Source organism: Elaeis guineensis, chromosome 7 (assembly GCF_000442705.2).
Source record: "Elaeis guineensis isolate ETL-2024a chromosome 7, EG11, whole genome shotgun sequence".
NCBI classification, from domain to species: Eukaryota; Viridiplantae; Streptophyta; class Magnoliopsida; order Arecales; family Arecaceae; genus Elaeis; species Elaeis guineensis.
In genome coordinates, this window is record NC_025999.2 from 61,276,397 (window position 1) to 61,298,448 (window position 22,052).

Genomic DNA, 22,052 nt, shown 5'->3' on the forward strand with positions numbered 1-22,052 from the left:
TCCCTGAGCCTTAGGAGCACCATACTAGGTCCTACAATCTCCACCTTGGTGCTCCAAGGCCTCAAAAAACTCTGTTTTGTCCATCAATCGCATCAGTGCCACACATTTATAAAAGCTGTCCTGCGGAAGTACCTTCATCAGTGCATCAGCTAGATTTTTTTTTATGTGAACCTTCACCAGCTCCACCTTGCCTTCTTCCATGAGCTCTTTGATTTGATGGTACCTGATGTCAATATGCTTCATCCTCACATGATAGACGGAGTTTTGTGCAAGCAATAGTGAACTCTAGCTGTATAGTGTACTCTGGCTGTCGCAGTGCATCCTGACGACTTTCTGTACGAAGTTCATCTCCAATGCCAAGTCCTTCAGCCATAGAACCTCTTTTGCTACCTCTATGATGCCAATGTACTCTTCTTCAGTAGTGGATAAGGTTGTTATGGGATGTAAGTAAGATTTCCATGAAACGGGACTTTCGTTCAAACTGAACACAAACCTATCGTTGAATGCCGGGTGTCTATATCTCCACCAAAATCTACATCCACGAACCCTTTCATCTGCCCTTGAGCCTCTTTGAATTTGTTAAAGTGTCCCTCAGCACCTCCTCACTGTCTGTGGCAGATGCCAACTCTAACAGAACCCATCAAGTATTTGAAAATCCCCTTCAGTGCTTGTCAGTGCTCTCTGTCAGGCTGTGCCATGAACCTACTAACCTAACTCACTGCGTGGGCTAGATCTGGCCTATAATACACCATGATGTATATAAGACTCCCCACACTAGAGACATATGGCACTCTCTCCATCTCTTGAGCCTCCACCTCAGTCTGTGATAACATAGTCTTCGAAAGGCTGATATGCCCGACAAGTGGCAGCACTATTGGTTTGGCTTTTTTCATCCCAAATCTCTCCAAGATCTTTCCTATGTAGCCTTCCTGAGATAAATACAGCAACCCCTTGGCTCAATCTCTGAAAATCTCTATGCCTAGGAACTTCTTCGCAGGCCCCAAGTCCTTCATCTCAAATTTTTGAGATAAGGCTGCCTTCAGTTCCGGCATAACTGATGCGTAGTCGTTGATAGCACCAAAAATAACTCTACTCACTACGTAGGTAGGATGAGTCGAGATCGTATCCACAGGGACCTTGGGCTAAGTTGAGATTGCAAAATAAAAGAAAGAAACGTTGTTTTTGATTTAGAAAATAAATTATCTTAAAATTGATATAGTTAGAAAATAAAGAGCTCGGGAGTTTTGAATTAATTTCGCACTAGCAGAGTTGTATCTTTTTTTTAATTAAATATATATGATTAATCTTAGAAAAAATATCTATCTTTCCTCGGCACGCCCCGTACCCGTAGATCACGGCACGTCTCCAGAAAGTACTAGGTAAACAACTCTTCTTTCCTCGGCACGCCCCGTATCCGTAGATCACGGTGCGTCTCCGAAAAGTAAAAGTTGTTCCTAATATTAATCTAACAAGAAAGCATAAATAAAAGCATATGAAAGGGAGCAAATAAAGAACTCATAACAATTTAAAGAAAAAGCATAATCTTTATTGCATATAAGAAATACAGAAAAGTTTAGAACAATAAACCATCTCTGTGTCGTTACAAAATTTCTTCTCCACTCCCGAGACTGCTAGCCTAGCTACTCATGAAGTAGTCCCTTTCTATTCCTCTATGCAAGGCTCTAGAAGAATTTCTGGGCTCCCCCTCCAATGGGAGTACAAAAGTCTTTTTATAGGTATTAGGAGGGAGGAGTTTTACATGATTTTTCGATGTGGGACTAAAGAAAATACAAATTTTTCCTCTTAAAATATTTCTAAATATTAATTTTTTTTCTTTAATAAGCATCTGTTCGACTGCCATCAAAAACTCCCTGCAAACCCGTTTGCCGCGCGCCCACACCTGCGCGATGCCGCACCCATGCCCGCGCTCGCGCCCACGCCGCGTCTGCCCTGCGTCCACTCGCGCACCCACGAGAATTCAACGTGAAATAATTTTTCATATTCCAAAAAGAAACTTTTGTTTCTTCACAATGACATCTATATCCTTTTGGATTCTTTGCATAGTATCTTCATTTTCTATAATACCGTATGCGTCTTTCTTTTATTTTAATTTTGTTTTAAGTCCAATTTTCTTCAAACTTGAATCTTTTTGATCTATGAATCGGACTCTTTATATCGACGATCATCTTTCCTGTAAAACATAAAAAAAGCATCAAATTCTTAATAAATAAAATAAATTAAATATAATTTTTTGCTTTAAATGACTTAAATTAAGTGTTTATCACACCCCCAACTTGAATTTTGCTCGTCCTCGAGTAAAATAGATATATCAGCATTGTGTACCGACTCGATCTTGAATCAAAATTAGGTTAGGTATCCCAAAAGGTAGATGATACTTGGTCAGACCATTAAAGAGATATTTCATTGGATTATCAATTTGACCCAATTAGTGGCTGAGTATTAACTAAAAAAATTTCAAGAGCTTTTCTTTCACCAACTCCCCACTTTACTCTTTAAATCCTCTAACTTAATGGGAAAGAAGTTTATTATCTTCTTACAATTTAGTCCCCCTTTTTTTTTTTTTTTAACATTGCCTATCTTTTTACGCGAACCACAATGCTTACTTATGCGAAAGGGCCCGGTTACTCAGTAGGAAACTATTTTTTTTTTTAATAAAAAGTATATTTTAAGAAGAATTTTTACATACCTCGACCTTTCCACCCAATCTCTCATGAAGCAGATTCTTTATTGAGATCAATACGAAGAGGGTTGTAGAATCACTCCTAAAATTTGGTCTAGTCTAAACCCTACCATTTATTGAGTTTTCTTAATAATTTATTCCTTAGTATCTCTAAAATTATCTTGACTATTAATCATTCATTGTTTAGGATGCCTAATTGACTCTTAATCAAAATAAAATTTAGATACACAAAACTAATTATTTCTGACCATACTCGAGGATTTGATTAATTTTCTCCCCCCCAACTTAATCTACATTGTCCTCAATGGAGTAGGAAAGTAAAGAAAATAAAAGGAGAGAGTGCACCTGGGATAATTTTGCTTCGGAAGTTGAAGATAGCTTCATTGATTAATAGGCTCTTGTTCTAAATTTCTGTAGCTGCAGTAAAGTAAGAAAAATATGAAATCGTTGGGTTGCCTCCCAACAAGCGCTAAGTTTTACGTCTTCAGCCAGACGTCAAGTTTATTGACAGACTCTTCCATACAGAGCGATCCTTTATTCTTTAAAAAAAATGATGATTAGTTAAAATAAAATAGAAGAAATTTGGGTTGCCTCCCAGAAAGTGATTAGTTTTACGTCTTCAGCCAGACGTCATATGCAATAAAACCAACAAAAGGTGGGCAATGGCTCATACTTGATTGTCCATGGAGGAGTGATTTTATTGTGTGGTGTATCCAACAATGTGTTAACTTCTTTCATATATCCCTTAAAGTCATACACTCCAAAGTGAGCCAAGCAAGTATCTAAGGGATCAGGTGCTAGAATTATGGGTGTTGCATCTTCTATAATGTCTTCTAGTGTATCTACTTCGAAGCAACTATCCATTGATGGTCCTTGGGAAGCACCAAACACATTCAGTCTCAGTTTCTTATTCCCAAACGATACGTCCATGACTCCTGTCCTACAATTAATGCATGCATTTATCGTAGCTAGGAAGGGTCGTCCTAAGATAATAGAAATTTGTCTGGGGTTGCCACTTAATTCCATATCGAGAACCAGAAAATCAACTGGAAAGTAAAACTCATCTATCTTGACCAAGACATCCTCAAGCATTCCACGTGGTTCCTTAATTGATCTGTCGACTAACTGCAGTGTGGCTGATGTGAATTTCAATTCTCCGAATCCAAAAAGTTCATACACCGAATTAGGTAAAAGATTCACACTTGCCCCTAAATTCAGAAGAGCTTTTTCAATGTGATAATCTCCTATAACACAGAAAATGATGGGGGCTCCTGGGTCCTTAAGCTTTGGAGGAGTGGTATGCTGGAAGACAGAACTAGCCTGTTCAGTGAGGCATATTTTCTTTAGGATTTGTGATCTAGATTTACGTTTTTGGGTGCACAAATCCTTCAAAAATTTGGCATAAGCAGGGACCTGTTTGATTGCGTCTAGAAGGGGAAGATTAATTTGGACTTGCTTAAACAATTCCAACATCTCATCGAGTTTTTCTCCCTTCTTATCTGCAGGAATAGGAGCTTTCAGGGCATCCGAAAATGGGGCTTTAGGTAAGTAAGATGATTCCGGTGCAGTTGGTTCCTTCTCTATTTTCAGGTCCTCCTTATTCTTGGATGATTTGGATTCGGTTAGAGGTTTAGGGTCAGTCTCATTGGTTTTACTAGTGTGTTCAATGACCTTCCCACTTCTCAGAGTCATGATTGATTTGGCATGTTCAGAAAAAGCTTCTGGGGTATTAGAACTTTCAATCACAAATTGCCCTCTTGGGTTGCTCTCGGGTTGGCTAGGTAATTTTTCTCCTTTCCTCCTACTGAATGCAGTTGCTAGTTGACCTATTTGGATCTCTAGCTTAGCAATGGATTGTGTGTGGGAGTTAAGGGTCTGAGTGTTGACTTCTAATCGTTCTAGTGCTTTCAGGACTTTTTTCTCAAAAGCTGAGCTGTGATCAGTAGTAGATGGTTGAGGAATATTTTGAAATTGATGGTATGGTCCATGCCTATATGTTGGGTCTTGATATTGAGGTCGAGGTGTGGCAGGACCAACCACTGGTTGTGGTCTCCAGAAAAAATTTGGATGGTTTCTCCAGTCGGGGTTATAAGTGTTCGAATATGGATCATTTCCTGGTCTGCGAGCTTGTTGGACTTGAGCTTGCTGAACCTGCTCGTGCACAAACTCAGAAAATTGAGGTACGGCTGGGCATTCACTAACAAAATGGTTCGGACTTGCACACAATGCACAAACTTCTTGGATTGGGTTAGGTGGAATCGGAGATTGTCCAGTATTTAGAAGACGGTCTAATTTTTGGGACAGTTCATCTACCTTTTGATGGATATTTATGGCATTTCCTACTTCATATATTCCACCTCTCTTTGGGTTTAACATGGGTTTATCTCTAATAGAGGCAGACATATGATGTAATGAATTTTTACTTAAAATTTCAAACAGTTGCCATGCCTCATCCTCACTTTTCAGCATGAATGTCCCACTGCATGATGCATCGACCATATATCGATGTCTTTCATAGAGCCCATCATAAAAATATTGGATTAACTGCCACTTGAGTACAGCATGGTGGGGATATTTTTTAATAAGGTCCTTTAATCTCTCCCATATTTCATGAAACATTTCTCCATCTAATTGGGAAAAACTAGTTATGGCTTTTCTTATTTGATTAGTTTTTCCTATGGAAAAATATTTCTTGAGAAACTCTCCTTGCAGCTGGTCCCATGTTGATATAGTCATGGAATCCAAATTATATAGCCAGTATTTGGCTTTGTCCTTAAGTGAGAAAGGGAATAATTTTAACCTAAGAGCATCATCGGAGAAGTTGTGAATTTTGACAGTTGAGCATATCTCAAGAAATTCTTTAAGATGTTTATAAGGGTCCTCATTACTAAGTCCATAAAATGAAGGTAACATTTGGATTATACTGGACTTAATTTCATATTGAGTGGCCTCCACAGGGGGCACTTGAATACAAGGAGAGTAGGTATATGTGGAAGGAGTAAAGTACTCCTTCAATTGCTTGGGTGGATCATTCTCCTGATTTCGATCCATATTTTTACGTCTGTTGGCTCTAAAGGTTCTTTCTATTTCTGGATCAAAAGGTTAGATTTCTGGTCGTAACGATCTACGGCCAAGCATACACCTTACAATTATACTGTAGAGCAAAACAAAAAATTTTTCTTTTTATAATATATATTTTTATAATAAAGTGAGAAAAGAATGAAGAAAATCTAAAGAGAAGAACCTAAGAATCTTAAATCTATGAAAAGGGAGAAATTAGTTAATGTTTAGATGTTAATTGCAATCAACTTAAACAATCATAGACTCTCTATCCTAAGGTTAACTTAGATCTAGACAGCTCCTAACTTCCAAGACCGTCTTTGAGCACTCCAAGCTCAAGACTGACTAACTGACTCGACCAGGTAAGCGTAAGATGTGGGAGGTTCTCTGCTCGTTGCTTTCTTTAGACACCAACTGCGTTGGCCAGGTCAGTTAACGGAACCAATTGAAAACCACTTTCTTTAACCACTTGCCTTAGACACCGAGCAATTAACCAATCTGCACTTGGTTCAACTCTAAAGCTTTCTTATCCTATTGAGCTCGAAATTCCTAGGGCTGACGTCTAGTTGATTTTAGATTAAGGTCTAGGTTATGCAAATGCAAGGGAGTGATTTATGGGCCAAGAAAGGGTGATCAAATCCCTACCTTATCTTAGTTAATGGGTTGCGCCCTTAAAGTTAATTATGGAGATGAGATGCAAAAAAAAAACAAGGTGTCCAATCAAGTTAGAAATTTTTATATTTGGAGTTACGCTATTTTAGTTAAGTGTTATGAAATGTCAGTGGCTTCTCCTTTTTTTTTTTTTTAAGGTTTATAGTTTTATCTTTTTATATATATATTTTTTATTTTTTTATTTTTTTTAGTTCTACAAGAAAATAAGTTTAAGTGATTAAGTCTAAAAAGCAATAAATTACTAGGCTATAAAAAGTAGCAAATTATTCTAAGCAGAAAAATTTCTAAGATTAAAAAGTAGTAAATTAGTTATGCAAGGTAATTATGTAATTATGCAAATAAGATTATCTAGCTAGAAAGCACTGAAAAAAAAATTTAAAGCGAGAAATAAAAATTGAAAAGCATTTTTTTTAATTTTTTTTTTCAATTTTTTTAATTCAACCGTGCCAAGATCTCCGGCAACGGTGCCAAAATTTGATGCGTAGTCATTGATAGCACCAAAAATAACTCTACTCACTACGTAGGTAGGATGAGTCGAGATCGTATCCTCAGGGACCTTGGGCTAAGTTGAGATTGCAAAATAAAAGAAAGAAATGTTATTTTTGATTTAAAAAATAAATTATCTTAAAATTGATGTAGTTAGAAAATAAAGAGTTCGAAAGTTTTAAATTAATTTCGCACTAGCAGAGTTGTATCTCTTTTTTAATTAAATATATACGATTAATCTTAAAAAAAATATCTATCTTTTCTCGGCACGCCCCGTACCCGTAGATCACGGCGCATCTCTAGAAAGTACTAGGTAAACAACTCTTCTTTCCTCGGCACGTCCCGTATCCGTAGATCACGGCGCGTCTTCGGAAAGTAAAAGTTGTTCCTAATATTAATCTAACAAGAAAGCATAAATAAAAGCATATGAAAGGAAGCAAATAAAGAACTCATGATAATTTAAAGAAAAAGCATAATCTTTATTGCATATAAAGAAATACAGGAAAGTTTAGAATAATAAACCATCTCTGTGTCGTTACAAAATTTCTTCTCTACTCCCGAGACTACTAGCCTAGCTGCTCATGAAGTAGTCCCTTTCTATTCCTCTATGCAAGGCTCTAGAAGAATTTCTGGGCTCCCCCTCCAATGGGAGTACAAAAGTCTTTTTATAGGTATCAGGAGGAAGGAGTTTTACATGATTTTTCGATGTGGGACTAAAGAAAATACAAATCTTTCCTCTTAAAATATTTTTAAATATTAATTTTTTTTCTTTAATAAGCATCTGTTCGACCGCCATCAAAAACTCCCTGCGAACCCGTCTACCGTGCGCTCACACCCGCGCGATGCCGCACCCGTGCCCGCGCTCGTGCCCACACCGCGTCCGCGCCGCGTCTGCCCCGCGTCCACTCGCACGCCCACGAGAATTCAATGTGAAATAATTTTTTATATTCCAAAAAGAAACTTTTATTTCTTCACAATGACATCTATATCCTTTTAGATTCTTTGCATAGTATCTTCATTTTCTATAATACCGTATGCGTCTTTCTTTTATTTTAATTTTATTTTAAGTCTAATTTTCTTCAAACTTGAATCTTTTTGATCTATGAATCGGACTCTTTGTATCGGCGATCATCTTTCCTGTAAAACATAAAAAGAAGCATCAAATTCTTAATAAATAAAATAAATTAAATATGATTTTCTGCTTTAAATGACTTAAATTAAGTGTTTATCAACAACCCTCTTACTCTTACATGCTATCAGCATGTCATCTACATACAAGAGTAAGTATACTCTAGACCCATCCTTCAAAGATTTAACAGACACACATAGGTCAAACTCGCATCTGAAAAGTCCAATGCTCTTCACAAAGGTGTCAAATCGCTTGTACCATTGCCTTGGTGACTGTTTCAGTCTGTACAACGATTTCTATAGCAAACAAATTTTTTTCTCTGATCCAAGCTCTCTAAACCCCTGTGGCTACTCCATGCATATGTTCTCATCTAGATATCCATGGAGGAGCACTATCTTGATGTCCATTTGCTCCAGTTCTAGGTCCTGAGCTGCTACAATGCTCAACAGCACCCTGATAGATGTATGCCTGATGATCGAAGAGAAAGCTTCACTGAAATTGATGCCTTCTTTCTAAGAATATCCTTTGACTGCTAATCTCGTCTTGTACCTGATACCTTCCTGCTCTGAAGGCCCCTCCTTGCATTGAAAAATCTTTTGCAACCAATGGGTTTCTTCATCTGTGGCAACTGCACCAATCGTCACTCCATTTTGCTGGGGGGTCATCCTTAATGTGTAATGACGTTTGTTGCCATTCTCCTCATAGTAACTCCTAAACTCATGGCTTGTAAACTCCCTTTCATTATCAGTCCGCAGGCACTTCACTGATTTTTCTGTCTCCTTCTTAACTTCAGCTCTCCAAGTTTTAAATCGAGCAAAAACATCTGATTATCCCAGATCAAATACACCTTGACCTTCCTCAAGAAGTCATCAATGAAAGTCTAAAAATATTTTGCCCCACCTCTAGCTGAAACAGGAGCTGGTCCCCATACATCCGAGTGCACCAACTTAAGCACTACGGCACTGCGCTTGGAACTATCGACAAACTTAACCCTATGCTATTTGCCATAGATACATGGTTCATAGAGGTCATTTCTATCTTTCTTCAATGCTGGAATCAGACCTCTCTTGCTCATCTCAGCGAGTCCTCTATCACTCATGTGAGCCATCCGATAACGCTATAGCCGATAAGCAAGCTGCTCCTCTTGTGCTGCTGCAAGCACCTCTGCATTATCTATCATAACTGAACCTTCCATCCTATAGAGATTATTGTTCAATCTCCTATCTCTCATCACTACCAAAGTCCCCTTGGTGATCTTCAAACACTCACTACCTGGTTGGCTACTAAAAGCATAACCTTACTTCTCCAAGTAGCCTAATGAAGTCAGGTTCTTCTTCAACTCCGGGACATGTTTAACATTTGTAAGAGTTCGAATGACTCCATCATACATTTCACCCTTATTATACTTACTCCAGCAATGTTACAAGGGTGATCATCTCCAAGGCTAACGCTCCCTCCATCTATTCTGACATAGATTGCAAGCTAGTCCCGAAACGAGGTGTAGTGAAGTGAACATGCTGAATCAAGTGTCCACTCACTGTTGCTTTCTATAGAACCATCTAAAACCACCAATAGATCATCCTCACTATCCTCAGATGAATTTGCTCCCATGCTGGTCGAACCACCCTTCAAAGCACCATTTCCCTTGTGATTCTTCAAAAGTAGGCAATTTCTCTTAAAGTGCCCAACTTCATGACACTTATAGCACTTTACACTCTTCATCCGGCTTCGAGACTTCGATCTCCCTTTGGACTTTCCTTTGGCTCTCTCCTTGGGCCTACCATGCCTCTCATTCATGGCAAGCACCTCTAAATTTGAGCCTTGTTTGCTAATCTTCTCTCTCTATTCATTCGATCGGAGAACACCAACAACCTCTTCAAAGTTTAGGATTTTCTTTTCATACACTAAGGTTGTTATGAGACCATCATATGATGCTGGAAGTGAACACAACAATAACAGAGCCCTATCCTCCTCATCGATTCTTACATCAAGACTCATCATCTTTGAGCGAACTTGATTGAATCTCTAAATATGTGCAATAAGATCTCTTTCTTCAGACATTCTCAAACTGTACAATTGCTTCTTTGACCATAGCTTGTTTGTCATATTCTTGCCCATGTATTGAAGAAAATATGTGGTAGTGCAGTACATGCAACTTAAAAATTTTATGCAGCAAAAATAAAAGATCAAACGATTTAATCCTAATCACATGCATAAGATCCTATCTTAGACTACCACATCATGATCTTTAATATAAAAATATGTACTTTAAATCTAAAAATAAAAATCGTATCGATATCATCGATGCTGAAATTCTAGATCTAACTATTAGATCTACCATAAGAATCAAAACAAGTTAGAGATCATTACCAAACAAATTTGATCTTGATCTCTTCTAGTCCAACAATTGAAGAAGGTGTTCCTCAGATCGCTCACAATCACATGAAGTCATCTGGCCTCTACAGAAAGATCCACATGAAGACAAGCATAGATCAGGAATTTAGAGGTGCTAGCCTGCAAGAAACTTCGATAGCTGATTTGTTCCTCCTTCTTCAAGTATCTTGGACACTCCAAAGCAAGAGAAGATCAAGAGAAAGAATAGAGGAGGAGGAGAAGAGGCTCTGAAAATAAAAACTAGCAAGGGATTGATCATAGGATGTCCAAGAGAGAGGACTCCTTTTTATAGACTAGGAATTAGGATTTTCCAAAGAAGAGTACCAAGAGTCAACACCAAAACCTCCTTTTGGCATCTAAAAAAATTTCAAAAAAATTATTAAGATGTGGAGAAGGATTTTGAAATCTCACATGCCAAAGGATTCTCTAAGAAAGATAAGAAAAAAATTAATATGATGCCAACAATGTTTCATATACAAAAAAATCTCTTTCCTAGTTTACCTCTTATCTCTAATTCAGATCGCATTCAAATTAGGCAAGAGATAATATTATGACTCATCAGCTATTGCTGCATACTCATATTGGACCCTCTATTATGATGCCAAAAATCACAACCCAAATCCAATTAGATGTGGAGAAATTGGCATGGGTTTAGGAGTGGCGCAAGAGATAAGGATAGAGTCCTAGTTTGACTTGGACTCTTCATTTCTAATTCAATTCTAATCCAAATCAAATTTGGATTGAACCCACTAATAAAAATGAACCTAATCTAATTAAGAACTCAAATATCTCATCAAATTTTTAATCCAATTAGGAATTAGTCGAATAAAAATTCTGATTGAATCATGATCAAATTTTTTTTGTAATCATGCTCGATCATATCAAACCCAATCAGAGTCAAACTGAATCTAATTCAATTAGACTTGATCCAAAGATCTTTGCTCAATCAAATTGAGTCAATTAGTAATCTAATTACCAATTAATTCTCTAAAAATAGTAGAGTCTCAATCTCAGTGGGACTCTCCCCCAAAGTCCTAGTCCGAGTAGGACTCTTCACTAGAGTCACAATCCAATTGGACTCTTTAGCCATTTGATCTGATCAAATCTTCTAATGCGTGTGATCCCATAGATTCGAACCTAAGTCGGTAGCATAGGAACGACTTTCTATACCAATCGATGTAACCATCTAGCAATGATGACTCGACAACCGGATAGATCAAAGTATTGCAAAGCAACCTTCTAAAATCTACTGACATATGGTTACCATATAATTCATCCCTTTGACCCAAATGCTCAAGGCAACCTAGGATTTAACTGTCAACTCTAATTTAGTCGACCACATAGTATTTCAATCTTTCAAATCTATCTCATAGATTATCCTGATCAAAATTTTACTGAATTGAAATACACTGATGCATATCTCCTACTAATTCAGAGGGATCAATTCTAATTTGACTCACACACCGACTTGATAAGTACTTAACTGCACCCAGTAGTCTTTCGTCACTGAGTAAGAAACTCAGATGGTCCGATACTAAAGTACAGTGAGTTGCTTACAAGTCACTGTGATGGTCTTAGATTGGCAAGACACTTATACCCATACCTTTCACGAGCTACTCTTGACAACAGAGTGCTCGGCACATGATCACGATCGATGCGAATGTACTCCTACATTCCATCTGTATGTCATAACAGTGTCTTCACACTCTTTGGTTAAGAGGATAACCAACTCATATGGCACACAATGATCTATACTTGATATCGCTATCATCCTAATAATAGTGTATCATTTGATCACGAATATTTTAAGAACTTAACGATAAATTCTTCTTTGTCGATTAATTATAGTCCTAAAAAAATTATTACAACATCGGAGTTCAAAGATGGACAATTTGTAATGAAAATGCCAAATAATTTTTATTAATAAAAATTTATATATAATTTACAAGATGAGCACAATCGTCAACAGACTGACGATTGACTTTGGGACATATTTTCTAATAACTCCCACTTGGACTAAAGCCAATTGGTATAGTATCGAATACCCTTCGACTTATGATCATCAAACTTCTTAATTTTGAGAGCTTTAGTAAATAGATCAATCAGGTTCTCCTTTTCGTTGATCTTCTGAAGGTCGACGTCACCTCGATCCACAATCTCTCAGATAAGATGATAGCGATGCAGAATATGTTTGGGGCACTGATGGGATCGCGACTCCTTGGCTTGAGTAATGGCTCCAGTATTGCCGTAGTATAACAAAACAGGGCCATCAACGGAGGGTACCAATTCAAGCTCGTTGATGAACTTCAGCAACCATACAGCTTCCTTCGCAGCATCGGATACCGTGATATACTCTGCTTCGCAAATAGAGTTTGTCACAATGTGCTGCTTGAAATTTTTTCAACAGATCGCTCCATCATTTAGGGTAAAAATATAATCCGACATACTTTTACTATCGTCATGCACTGACTGAAAGCTGGAGTCGGTAAACCCTACTAGTTTTAAATCAGTTTCATCATACATAAGCCATTGGTCTTTAGTATTTCTCAAATACTTAAGAATGGTCTTTACGACCTTCTAGTGATTTTCTCTTGGATCATACTGATATCTATTCACTACCCTTAGTGAGTATGTCATGTCTGATCTCGTACATATTATGACATATATAATAGAACCCACTGTCGAAGCATATGAAACTCTACTCATACGCTCTCTCTCTTGAGGAGTTGTCGGATAATCTCTTTTCGAAAGAAAATTTTTTTGACCTATCGGAAGATAGTCTTTTTTGAAATTCTCTATGCTGAACTATTTCAGCATGGTATCTATGTACGTGGATTGTGAGAGCCCAAGCAGCCTCTTAGATCTATCCCTATAGATCTTCATCTCTAAGATGTAGGCTGCTTCTCCCAGATTCTTCATAGAGAATTATGATGACAGTCACACTTTTATTCCTTATAATATAGAGACATCATTCTTGAATAAAAGAATGTCATCCACATACAATACAAGAAATATAATTATTAAACTATTTATCCACTTATATATGCAGGATTCCTCTCCATTCCTAACGAAGCCATACGTTCTGATCATCTTATCAAAACATATGTTCTAACTCCAAGATACTTGCTTCAATTCATAAATGGATCTCTGAAGCTTCCACACCTTAGACTCATCTGTGGATGTGAAATCCTCAGGCTGTATCATATACACCTCTTCATTCAGCTCTCGATTAAGAAAAGCTATCTTCACATCTATTTGTCAGACTTCATAGTTCAGATATGCTATCGCAAACATGATCCGAATGGATTTGAGCATTGTCACAGGAGAAAACGTCTCATCATAGTAAATATCATAACACTGATGATAATCCTCGACAACCAAACGAGCTTTATAGGTCTCCACCTTTCCATTTGCACCCCTCTTCCCTTTGAAGACCCACTTACACCCAATGGATTTAATCCCTTCAGGTGGGTCAACTAATATCCATACATCGTTGAGCTTCATGGACTTCATCTCAGATCTCATGGCTTCAAGCCATTTATCAAAGTTAGATCTCTGCATCGCATCCATATAGGTGATCAGATCCTCATCATTCTCATCGAATTTAACAGGATCTCCGTCTCGAACCAAGAAACCTAAGTATCTGTTCGGTTGATGCGGTACTCTATCGGATCGCCTTAAAGATGTTTGTTCATTGGGCTCCGAGTTTGATCTCATCAAATTTGGTTTAGATTCAATTATTGGTGTCGGTTCTTTTACTTGTCGAACTTCATCAAGCTCGATTTTAGAGGCACTTATTCCTTCACTGAAGAATTTCTTTTCCAAAAAGTGTGCCTTACTGCTGACAAATATCTTTTATTCAGCAGGTAGGTAAAAGTAATATCTCCTCATTTTCTTAGTGTACCCTATGAAATTACATTTGTTGGATCTAGGTCTGAGCTTGTCAGTTTGTAATTGTCTAACATAAGTCGGATATCTCCAGACCCTAAAGTAAGAGAGGTTTGGCCTACGCCCTGACCATATCTTATATGGTATCTTATTAACTGACTTGCTCGAAATATTATTGAGCACAAGACAGACTGTTTCAAGTGCATATCTCCAAAAAGAGATCGACAGAGTTGCAAACCCCATCATGGACTGAACCGTGTCCAACAAAATTTGATTCCTCCTTTTCGAGACACCATTATACTGTAGTGTCCCTGAAGGGATCCATTGAAAAAGAATTTCGTTCTCTCCTAGATATGTCAGAAATTCACTAGAGAGGTATTCGCCTCCTCGATCAGATCGAAGAATTTTAATACTTTTTTCAGTTTATTTCTTTACTTCATTATGGAACCATTTGAATATTTCAAACGATTTGGACTTGTGTTTCATCAAATAAACATACCCATACCTAGATAGGTCGTCTGTGAATGTAATGAAATAGCTATACCCTCTTCTAGTACATGTGCTCATGGGTCCACATACATCAGTATGTATCAGACCCAGTACATCACTGGCTCATTCATCTTTTCCAGTAAAAGGTGACTTGATCATCTTTCCAAACAAAGAAGACTCATAGGTAAGTAATGATTCATAATCGTCTTTATCAAGAACTCATTCTTGAGCTAACCTGTTTATCCTATTCTTGTTGATATGACCTAGCCTACAATATCAAAGGTAGGTATCTATGACATCATCTATTCTAGGGTATTTTTTCAAAATGTACATTACATTAGGTCTAGATTCAACATAAATACTATTGTTCAACTATCCATGTAAAATTGTAACACCATTCAAAATGATATTACAAAAATTTTTCTTTATTGATATTTCATAATTGAAATTGGCCAAAAGGCCTATAGAAATAATATTTAAAAAAAATTATGACAATAATGACACTCATCAAGAACAATATAATGAGACTCGAATACAAGCTTGATGATTCGTAAGACTAGAACTAGAACTGATCTTCCATCTTCAATGTTCAAGAATCTCTCGCCATCTCCAAATCTCTTAATAACCTAAAGACCCTGTAACGAATTGCAAATATGAATAGGGCTACTGGTATCCAATACCCAGATCATTGTATCAAAAAGAAAAAAGTTACAAAGTGTTATCACATAAGTACCTTGTCGAGCAATCGATTGCTTCTTCTTCTTTGACCTGTTCGGGTCAAAGAAAGCGATATACTGAGGACAGTTCTTTCAGTGACCCTACTTCTTAAAAAAGTACTCTATCTGACTTTGATCAGCCTTGAACTTAAATTTTTGAGATTGACTCCCAGCACTTGGCATATTCTTTTTCTTTTTCTTTTTCTTTTTCTCTTTCTTAAAGGAATGATGACTACCCGAAGAAGATCCTCCCACTAAATTCACCATCTCCTTATAGAGCTAGTGATCCTTCTTAAAAGTTTGTAGCAACCCTAACAGACCGTGGTAGTTGACTACAGGCTTCGTCATTCTGAAATGACTAAGAAATGACAGGTAGGACTTGGGTAGGGAGTTCAGGATCGTATCCTTCCCCAGTTGTTCATGCAAGGAGAAATCGAGTTTGCTTAGTTTTTTAATCTGCTCGATCATGTACAATACATGATTGGTAACAGATGCATCCTCCCTCATCCAGATATTGAAAATGGTGCAACTAGTCTTGTGCTGCTTAACATTATCAGGAGTACCAAAGGAATCCCTCAACACTTGAAATATTTTCTCTAGTTGAGTCTCTTCAAATTTTCGACTGAACTCGTCATTCATGGAGGCCCGCATGATGCAACGAACCATGGTGCGGTCATTGAGCCACTTCAAATAAGTATCTCAGATCACTCCTTGGATGTTAGGAGCAGGCTCTTAAGGTGCTGGATCCGTTATCACATAAAAAATCTGCTCGTACTCCAGGACTATCTTTAGCTTTCGATACCAATTATCGAAATTCGATCCGATTAGCTTCTCAATGTCCAACAGTGATCGAAGTGACAAGTTTGAAGCCATATCTGCATATACAAAAAAAATACAAAGCCTAATTAGTATATAAATTTATTAATCCTAAAGACTTGAACTTTAGTCTAAAAGTCCTTCCACTATTTTATACGAATTGATAGCCTCTACCTCCAATTTGAAGAATTATCTTAATTTTTTAGTGGGTACTAGAATCTACATAAACTACATACAGGTCCGAGGATGGCTCGATCAATCCATATGCACCTATAGATAGGTTCTCAACCAATTGTTTCTCCAAACAACTTCTAATAATTAATTTAGCCCCAGATTTCATTTCAGTAGGCGATGGGCCTCCATTAAAAGTTTCGGTTAGGTTAAACCATTAACATAAACCTACTCAGTAATTCTACCTAATAAGTGATCAGGTCCGAGGATGGCTCGATTAACCCAACCATCATCAGATAGTTCAACAGAGTTATCATATGATGAATAATAATTTCATCATTCAGAAAGAACATTAGACGAATGGTGCCTACAATGTTAATCAGAAATAATAGATCCATTATCACTCTTCTTAATGGGAGGCTATGATCTAGTTATCATCATAACTAGCTCATTTTAGATATCTAATAATTTAAAAAATTTAATTAGTTTAGAGAAAAGAGAAGAGAAAAAAGATCAATCAGTAGACCATAATTTTCTCACTAACTTCACTAAGTCACTGAATCAGATTAGGTCATGCTGATTGAACTGGCACCTAGATCAGTCACACTGATCAATCTTAATGGCATTGACTAACTCGAATTACTTAGTGATCTAATCAAAATCTAGTTCATCAAATTGGTCAGATAAGTGAGATCGGTGGGAGGATCTGCTAAGCTTGCCTTAGACACCATCGAAATGATCAGGTAAGCCATTTCCAATGAAAAACCATCGATCGAAATGCCAAACTTACCATAGACACCAATTGGTTAACGAGTTTCGATTCGACCAACCTAATGATTCGGGTTCAACCACTGAGCCATAATCAAGATCCATTTGGTCTAATCAAAGATATAGACTTGACCATCTACAACTATTGTATTAGAAAAATTCTGATTAATCTAATTCAACACTTAGTTAGACTTAATCAATTTTTTTACATGGTCAATCAATTCTTTGATTCTAACTTTAGGTCTAACCCTATTAAAGAGAAAAATTTGATTTGAGCTAACCCATGCTCCATGTTTTATGCAACGTCATTAGATCTCAAATTATAATTCTAGATCCAATCAATTTGACACTTAATTCTCAATTAAGTTTTGCATCAACATGGTTAAGATTTTGAAAATAATTTTTCATATAAATTTTTTATATTAAATTATAAAATCTTTTAGATCAAATCTAAATTTTTATAATTTTAAATCAAAATAATTTTGATTAAACAAGATTAGATGTAACTAACTTCTTCGCAACTTATATTACATACAACAACATCTAGGGTTTCAAGATCTAAGATTTTACAAGAAAGTAAGTTTTCTCCTTTTGCTTTCTTTTTCATGGGACCTCACAGTGGCACCCCTACACACCATAAAAAGTACCCCATTAAATGAGAAGAGAGGATCATGAAACCATACTTGCTCTTATGATCGGGTGGCCTAGTGATTACCCAATCTGAGTACTTTGCTACTCAGAATATTTAATCTAAACAGATGATAATCAGATCTGAAAATAAATTTATTTAGATCTAATATAAATTATAAATAATCAAATCTAACATAAAAATTTTAGATCTAAAGTCATATTAATTCATATCAAAACAACCATGCTCTGATATCAATTAAAGAAAATATACGGTAGTACAGTACATGTATTTTAAAATTTTATGTAGCAAAAATAAAAGATTAAATGATTTAATTCTAATCACATGCATAAGATCATATCTTAGACTACCACATCATGATCTTTGATATAAAAATATGTACTTTAGATCTGAAAATAAAAATCGCATCGATCTCATCGATGCTAAAATTCTAGATATAACAATTAGATCTACCATAGGAACCAAAATAAGTTAGAGATCGTTACCAAACATATTTGATCTTGATCTCCTCTGGTTCAGTAGTTGGAGAAGGTATTTCTCATATCACTCACAGCCACACAGAGTCATCTAACCTCTACAGAAAGATCCACGCGAAGATAGGCGTAGATCAAGGACTTGGAGGTGCTAGCCTGCAAGCAACTTCGACAGCTGATTTGTTCCTCCTTCTTCAAGTACCTTGGACACTCCAAAATAAAAGAATATCAATAGGAGGAGAAGAGGCTCTAAAAATAAAAATCAGTAAGAGATTGATCATAGGACATCCAAGAGAGAGAACCCCTTTTTATAGATTAAGAATTAGGGTTTTCCAAAGAAGAGCATCAAGAGTCAATGCCAAAATCTCCTTTTGACATCCCAAAAAATTTTAAAAAAATTATTAAGATATGGAGAAAGATTCTAGAGTCTCACATATCAAAGGATTCTCTAAGAAAAGTAAGAAAAAAATTAATATGGTGCCAACAATATTCTATATACAAAAAATCTCTTTTCTAGTTTATCTCTTATCTCTAATTCGGACCGTATTCGAATTAGGTAAGAGATAATATTATGACTCATCAGCTATTGCCACCCACTCATATTAGACCCTCTATCATGATGTCAAAAATCACAACCCAAATCCAATTAGGCATAGAAAAATTGGCATGGGTTCAGGAGTGGCGCAGGAGATAAGGATAGAGTCTTAGTTTAACTTGGACTCTTCATTTCTAATTCAGTTCTAATCCAAATCAAATTTGGATTGAACCCACTGATAAAAATAAATTTAATCTAATTAAGAATCTAAATATCTCATCAAACTTTTAATCCAAATAGAAATTAGTCGAGTCAAAATTCTGATCGAATCAGGATCAAATTTCTCTTGTAATCGAGCTCGATCATATCAAATACAATCAGAGTCGAACTGAATCTAATTCAATTAGACTTGATCCAAAACTCTTTGCTTAATCAAATTGAGTTAATTAGTAATCTAATTACTAATTAATTCTCTAAAAATAGTAAAGTTCTAGTCTCAGTGGGACTCCCCCAGAGTCCTAGTCTGAGTAGGACTCTTCAGTAGAGTCACAATCCAATTGGACTCTTCAGCCATCTGATCTGATCAAATTTTTTACCGCATGTGACCCCATAGGTTCGAACCTAAGTTGATAGCATAGGAACAACTTTATATACTAATCGATGTAACCATCTAACAATGATGACCTGACAATCGGATAAGTCGAAGTATTGCAAAGCAACTTTCTAGAACCTACTGACATATGGTTACCGTATACTTCATTTCTTTGATCCAAATGCTCAAGATGACCTAGGATTTAATTATCAACCCTAATTTAGTCGACCACATCATATTTCAACCTTCCAAATCCATCTTATGGATTACCCTGATCAAGGTTTTACTGAATTGAAATATACTGATGCATATCTCCTACTAATTCAGAGCGGTCAATTCCATCTTGACTTGTACACTGACTTGATAAGTACTTGACTGCACCCAGTAGCCTTTCATCACTGAGTTAGAAATTCAGATGGTCCAGTACTAAATTACAGTGAGTTGCTTACAAGTTACCATGATGGTCTCAGATCAGAGGGATACTTATACCCATATCCTTTACAAACTACTCTTGACAGTAGAGTGCTCGGTACATAATCATATTCGATGTGAATGTACTCCTACATTCCATCTGCATGTCATAACAGTGTCTTCATACTCTTTGATTAAGAGAACAACTAACTCATATGGTACACAACAACCTACACTTGATATCGCTATCATCCTAGTAATAGTGTATCATTTGATCGCGAATATTTTAAGGACTTAACGACAAATCTTTCTTTATCGATTAATTATAGTCTTAAGGACTTCATTACAATACAGAAGTTCAAAGATGGATAATTTATAATGAAAATATCAAAAAACTTTTATTAATAAAAATTCATATATAATTTATAAGATGAGCACAATCGTCAACAGGCTGACGATTGGCTTTGAGATATATTTTCCAACATGTATGTGTTCTCTAACTTCTTCCAAAGCCCCTTCATCATAGTCTCTGTATAAATCTCTGACAAAACTTGATCAACCAAGCACATCCTAATAGTACTAAAGGCTATCTCTTCCGACTCCTTCCAATCTTCAAGACTAATCTTCTTAGGTCTTTTCCTTACCAAGACCTTATAGATCCTCTGCTGAACCAGTAAGTCCTTCACCCTTTGCTGCCATAGGATGAAGTTTCTTTTATCGTCATACTTCTCAAAATCGACCTTTAGGTTACTAGATGCTATACCAAACAAAAAAATAAATAAACAACCAGCACACAAGCAAAAAATCTATTTCAATAAAAATCTATTTTGCACTTTACCAAGATCCAAACGAGATCTCAATCTTTCCTCCACCAAATCAAGCAACGAGGCTCTGATACCAGATATTAGGATCTTCCCTTTTCTTTTGATGATCTTGGAACCAGCAACAAAGGATCGTGGAGGACTTTGATGGCCAACGAAACACCAAATAGAAATCAGCCTATAAGAAATCAACATTTGTATAGTTTGATGTTGTACCTTTGAAAGGGTATTAGAGATCTTCCTTTCTTCTCTTCTAGATCTGAAACACCACCAGCCAAGGCCTCAAACCAGGGAGTAAAGGGGTGTGGAACTCCCTTTGGACATCCAAGAAGAAGAGAGAATGCCAAATAAGGCAGGCGGCTCCAAGAAGAATGATCCTGACAACTTTCCACTAGGATTTCTTGCAAACCCTAGAACCTCTAAACCTTTGGGCGGCTTGGAGATCTGAAGAACACCCAAAAGAGAGGACAAAGCAAGAGGGGGACATCCAACACCAGATGGATGGTAGTAAGGTGTTGGTGGCCACAAGGGGAGCTGCCAATTATGGCTTAACACTAGGGTTTTGGTGATAGGCAGCTTCCTTTCAACCCAAGATGGCGGCTAGGGTTTTCCATACCAAAGGGGTTGGCAACTAGAGAGAGATGAGGAGAGAGAAAGGGAGGGAGAAAATGATCTGTATTAAACTTGGCTCAATCTGAAACCAAATACAATGTATATTTATACAGGGTCAATGTGACCCAACCCAAAAACTCTCATGGCTAACCCAATATAAGATTGCACTCACCCAAGCCAATGTACACCGATGACTTGACCCAATCTCACCTCTCTTGGACTCAAACCTAGCCCAAAATAAATTAGCCCCTTAAGGCCCAAATCTCCTAAACTTCAAAACTGTGAAGGCTGACAGTCTTTCACCGCATGGCCCAAACTAACCCTAGAACCCCCATGAATGCCTCATATGCTTCGGACCTTGACTTTTTCCTAGATCCCCTGAGCCTTGGGAGCACCGCACCAAGTCCTACAAGCCATATGTCTATATAGAAGAAATTTTTAATGAATTGATGGCCATTGGAATGGAGTCCCACTTGCTTGATGATTATTCTCTTTTTCTTATCTCAAATCCAGAAAAAAGAAGAGTCATTTTTGGTTGTCCAATTGTGGAGTGTTAGAATATATTGAAAAAAATGATACATGGTGATCAATACATCAAATATGTCATAAAAAATATTAAAATTTTTAATATTTAATTTTTATTATTTTGAATTTGATATTTTTTATATT

The 22,052-nt window shown here is 36.8% G+C and overlaps 1 non-coding gene across 1 annotated transcript; it reads left to right on the forward strand.

Moving 5' to 3' along the window:
- Window positions 1-5,259: 5,259 nt before the first annotated feature.
- On the forward strand, window positions 5,260-5,365 carry LOC140859595 (small nucleolar RNA R71). Its single transcript, XR_012143134.1, has one exon. It is a non-coding gene; the product is annotated as a small nucleolar RNA R71 (small nucleolar RNA).
- Window positions 5,366-22,052: the final 16,687 nt, after the last annotated feature.